A 5,782-nucleotide genomic window follows, 5' to 3' on the forward strand; every position below is an offset into this window, starting at 1 on the left:
TCTCTACAATAAATCAAAAATTAGCCGGGTGTGGTAGCGCACGCCTGTAGTTCCAGCTACTTGGAAGGCTGAAGTGGAAGGATTGCCGCAGCTCAGTAGGGTGAGGCTGCGGTGGCTGGGAGCTGCCACTGCACTCCAGTCTGGGCAACAAAGTGAGACTCCAACTCAAAAAAAAAAATAGTGTTTCCCTTTTTCTTTTCTGCTTGATTCTCCCTCAGAGGCCCCAGCCCCAGGAATTTCAGGTTAACAACCTGAGGCAGGTTATTTAGTGCAGGTCAGACATAAATACGTTTCTTGTAGGCAGTTTACATTAAAATAGGGTGAGCATTCATTCAGACATGATTCTCATTCACCCGAAGGACCAGGCACCCCAAGACCGACCACCTCTTAGGCCTCAGGCTGGAATGCGGATCGGATCAGTGCAGAAAATCACAGAAACAATAGGGGATTACTCAAAACACAGGCATGATGTTCTAAGAAAAGCTGGAAGCTGCTTAGGCAATAACTTTCATTATTTAGAAGGTCTACCTGCCTCAGAAGGTTGAGAAACGTATGACCAGATACCTGCAGCCTACTCCTCTTAGCTCATGGTTAGTTTAATAGTCGTAAAAGTATATAATACTTTCATGTCAAAGGCAAGCACATGCTTTCTCTCTTTTTCTTTTTCTCTGAGTCAGAGTCTGACTGTGTTGCCCAGGCTGGAGTACGGTGGAATGATCATGGCCACCGCAGCCTCAGTCTGCTAGGCTCAGGCAATCCTTCCTCCTTAGCTTTCCAAATAGTTGGAACTACAGGCACACGCCACCACCCCTGGCCAATTTTTTTTATTTACTGTGGAGATGAGGTCTCATCAGTTGCCCAGACTGGGTCTTGAACTCCTGGGCTCAAGCAATTCTCTCGCCTCAGCCTCCCAAAGTCCTGGGATCACAAGTGTGAGCCACTGTACCCAGCTTATGTGTTCTTTTTCTTAAGATGCCCATGTCTCTTTTACTTGCCTTTTTTTTTTGAGTCGGAGTCTCACTCTATCGCCCAGGCTGAAGTGCAGTGGCATGATCATGGCTCACCTTGACCTCCTGGATTTAAGCAATCCTTCTGCCTCAGCCTTCCAAGTAGCTGCAACTACAGGCACACACTACCATGCCCAGCCAACTTTTTAAAAAACTTGCTTAGTCGGGCGTGGTGGCATGCATTTGTAGTTTCAGCTACTTGGAAGGCTGAGATGGAGGGATCGCCTGAGTCCAGCAGGTCGAGGCTGAGGTGGTTGTGAGGGTACCACCGCACTCCAGTCTGGGTGACAAAGTGAGACTCCAACTCAAAAAAATTTTTTTTTCTCTGTAGAGTCAAGGTCTTGTTATGTTGCCCAGGCTGGTCTCTAACTTCTGGACTCAAGTGATCCTCCCGCCTTGGCCTTGCAATGTGTTGGGATTGCAGGCATGAGCCACCACACCCAGCCTGGTCGTGTCTCTTTCTAGCTTATAAATTCTGTGTTAAACTATGCTTAGTGTGATTCATGCCTATAATCCCAGCACTTTGGGAGGCAAAGGCGAGAGGATTGCCTGAGCCCAGTGGTTTGATACCAGCCTGGGCAACTTGGTGCAATTTCGTCGCTACAATAAAGCAAAAAATTATCATGGTGGTGCGTGCCTGTAGTTCCAGCTACATCGAAGGCTGGGGTTTGGAAGGATCGCCTGAGCCCAGCAGGTCGAGGCTGCAGTACCCGTAAGCGTGCCACTGTACTCCAGTCTGGGCAACTGAGTGAGACTCCGACTCAAAAATAAAAAAAAATTAAAAGAAACAATGTAGCCGGGCTCGGTGGCTCAGCCTGTAATCCCGCGCCTTTGGGAGGCTGAGGTGAGTGGATTGCCTGAGCCCGCGGGTTCGAGACCCACCTGGGCAGCAAGACCTCATCTCTACAATAAATCAAAAAATCAGCCAAACATGGTAGCGCACGCGTGTAATTCCGGCTAGTTGGAAGGCTGAAGCGGAAGGATCGCCGGAGCCCAGCAGGTCGAGGCTGCAGTGGCCAGGAGCGGCCACTGCACTCCAGTCTGGGCGACCGAGTGAGACTCCAACTCGAAAAAAAACAAAACAAAACAATGTAGTGGCTTCCATCTCCCAGATGCCATCTCCACCCAGGTGAAGTCCCAGACATTCTTTCTCCCTGGAGACTCCAGGGAACAGTCAATTAAATTGCTTCAGTCCTGAAAAGGCCTGTGGGATAGATGTTCAGGAGTGGGGGTGCTCGGTTGAAGGGAATATGTGCATTTAATTCTTTAATAAGTGGCTGGAGTCAGGCACGGAGGCTCACGTCTGTAATCCCAGCACTTTGGGAGACCAAGACTAGAGGATTGCCTGAGCTCAGGGGTTCTGAATCAGCATGAGCAACATGGCGAGACCTTGCTTCTACCAAAAAAAAAAAAAAACATCAGCTGGGCAAGGTAGAGCATGCTATGGTTCCAGCTACTTGGAAGGCTGAAGCGGAAGGATCGCTGGAGCCCAGCAGGTCGAGGCTATGGTGGCTGTAAGCATGCCATTGCACTCCAGCCTGGGTGACAGAGTGAGACTCCAACTCGAAAAATAAAAAATAAGTGGCCAGACGTGGTGGCTCATACCTGCAATCCCAGCACTTTGGGAGGTGGAGGTGAGAGGATTGCTTGAACCCAGGGTTGAGACCAGCCTGAGTGATTTGGTGAGACCTCAAAAAAAATTAGCTGGGCGTCGTGGTACATGCCTGTAGTTCCAGGTACCTGGAGGACTGAGGCGGAAGGATCACCTGAGCCCAGCAGGTCAAGACTGCGGTAGATGTGAACATGTCACTGCACTCCAGCCTGAGCGACAGAGTGAGACTGACTCAGCTGGCCTCAAATACTTCTTCTGGAGTCCTTCTGTATGTGAGGACCCCTGTTTCTCTCTGTCAGGCAGACTCTGACTTCCCAGCCTTGCCCCTCTGCCTTCTCGTCCTTAATCTTTGGAGGTCACAACTTGGGGTTCAAACCAGTGCTGTGCTGAGCCTCATTGGGTCTGGCACAAAAGGCCCTATTTACCTGTGCCAGTATGACAAGTTTTCGTGTATTTTTTTTTGAGTTGGGGATCTCACTGTGATGCCCAGGCTGGAGTACAATGGCATGATCACAGTTCACCATAGTCTTGACTTCATGGGCTCAGATGATCCTTCTGCCTCAACTCCTCAAGTAGCTGGGATTACAGGCATGTGCCACCATTCCTGGCAAATTTTTAATTTTTTTGTAAAGACGACATCTTGCTATATTGCCCAGGCTGGTCTTGAACTCCTGGCCTCAAGTGATCGTTTCACTTCGGCCTCCCAAAGTGCTGGAATTAGAGGCATGAGTCACTGTGCCTGGCTGCTTTCATGTATTTTCTTAACGGCTAAGTTTTTTTCTAGAACATTAAAGGTGTTGAAAAAATATTGAAAATTTTGTTGAGTGGGTGTATTAAAACTCGCACTATTTTGAGTTAAAATATTTAATTATACAAAAATAAAATTTATTATAATTTTCTTTCAGCTTAAGTGAATTAAAAGTTATTTAACATCTTCATTGGGTCAAGAGAAATTGCCAAGCATGGAGATTCTCTTGACTGAAAATGAAATACACCAAGAAGTAGAGTTCGAAAACATTATCAATGAGTTTGTTTTCATCACACTAGGGCACACAGTTTTCTTTTTGCTTCAGGCACCAACAGGGCTTGGCACAGCACTGACCTTTATTTAAAATGTGGATTTTTTTTCATTTCTGGCATGAATTTTGATTGGTTAAAATATTGCAGCCGGGCTCGGTGGCTCAGCCTGTAATCCCGCGCCTTTGGGAGGCTGAGGTGAGTGGATGGCCTGAGCCCGCGGGTTCGAGACCCGCCTGGGCAGCGAGACCTCATCTCTACAATAAATCAAAAAATCAGCCAGGCGTGGTAGCGCATGCCTGTAATTCCGGCTACTCAGAAGGCTGAGGCGGAAGGATCGCCGGAGCCCAGCAGGTCGAGGCTGCGGTGGCCGGGAGCGGCCACTGCACTCCAGTCTGGGCGACAGAGTGAGACTCCAACTCAAAATAAATAAATAAATATTGCATTAATATATTATTTATATTGATTACTGAGGTTTTTTTTTTGACACGCCCTTAAATTTTGCACCCAAGGCCAGTGCCTCATTGTTCCTGGTTCTGATCAAATTGTGTCACTGAATGCAGAAGGGACCCTGCCTCATTCCTCGCTGATTTCCCAGAAGCCTCTGGAGTGTCTGGGCTTAGCTGGATGATTCTTCCACCCCGTGTGGTGTGCTGGGGTTGCTCCAGCAGCTGCATTCAGCTGGAGCTCAACTGAGGCTGGAATGTCCTGATGTCTTCAGGTTCATCTCCAGCTTCAGGTTCAATTTCATGTGGCGGCTGCTGTCTCTACACAGGTTCTCTCCAGTAGGATAGGAGAGCTTCTTTATGTGGTAGCTCAGGGCTCCAAGAAGGAGAAAGCATATGCTGCCACCTGTTAAGGCCTGAACTTGGAAGTGCCCGAATGTCACTTCTGCCATATTCTATTGATCAAAGCAAGTCAAAAGGATGGCTGGATTCAAGGGAAAGAGGAAGAAACTCCAACCTATTACTGGGAAGAGTGGCCCGTGCCCACAGGGAAGGAGGAAATCGCTAGTAGCAGTCTACTCCTCCCCTAACCCCGCCCCCCATGCTTTTTTTTTTTTGAGTTGGAGTCTCACTCTGTCGCCCAGACTGGAGTGCAGTGGCCACTCCCAGCCACCGCAGGGCTCCGGCGACCCTTTCGCCTCAGCCTTCTGAGTAGCTAGAACTACAGGCACGCGCTACCATGCCCGGCTAATTTTCTTTTTTTATTTATTGTAGAGATGAGGTCTCGCCAAGTTGCCCAGTGGGTCTTGAACCTGCGGGCTCAGGGAATCCACTCACCTCAGCCTCCCAAAGGTGCGGGATTACAGGCTGAGCCACCGAGCCCATCTAACGTCTTGGTTTCTTAGTGTGTATGAAAGTTATGTCTACACTATACTGTAGTCTATCTTTTTGTTGTTTGTTTTTTGCATCAGAGTCTCACTCTGTTGCCCTGGCTGGAGGATAATGGCATCCTCACGGCCACCACAACCTCGACCTGCTGGGCTCAGACAATCCTTCTACCTCATCCTTCCAAGTAGCTGGAATTACAGGCATGCGCCATCATGCCCAGCTAATTTTTTGATTTACTGTAGAGACGAGGTCTCACCAAGTTGCCCCGGCTAGTCTCGAACTCTTGAGCTCAGGCAGTCCTCTCACATCTGTCTCCCAAAGTGCTGGGATTACTGGCTTGAGCCACTGTGCCCCGCCCATCTCTACATTTTAATTTAACTTCAACCCACCTGAACCTAATTTCCCCCTGGTGAAGGCTCTTTTAGAGAATGGCTATCTTGGCTTATGACCACCCTCAAGAGAGACCTCAAGACCAAATTAAAAAACAATCTTACCAATAGAAATCACAACAATGCCCAAAGTGTCTAAGGCATTGCCAGTGATAGTACTGAGAGTATAACAATATGCCAGGCTGAATGCATTATTTTAATTAACATGTATTCATCACTGCTGGGTACTTCTGACTCATAACAACCTGGAAAAGGAGATTCTCTTACTATTTGCCTAAGACACCGAGAGGATGATTAACTTGCCCAAGGTTGCCAGCTAGTGTATGGGGTATTAGAAATGGGTTTGAAGGCTTCTAATCCTAAAATTCTTTTTTTTTTTTGAGTTGGAGTCTCACTCTGTTGCCCAGGCTGGAGTGCAGTGGC

This window comes from Carlito syrichta, unplaced genomic scaffold, assembly GCF_000164805.1.
Source record: "Carlito syrichta isolate Samal-C Ts95f unplaced genomic scaffold, Tarsius_syrichta-2.0.1 Scaffold311765, whole genome shotgun sequence".
Classification (NCBI taxonomy): domain Eukaryota; kingdom Metazoa; phylum Chordata; class Mammalia; order Primates; family Tarsiidae; genus Carlito; species Carlito syrichta.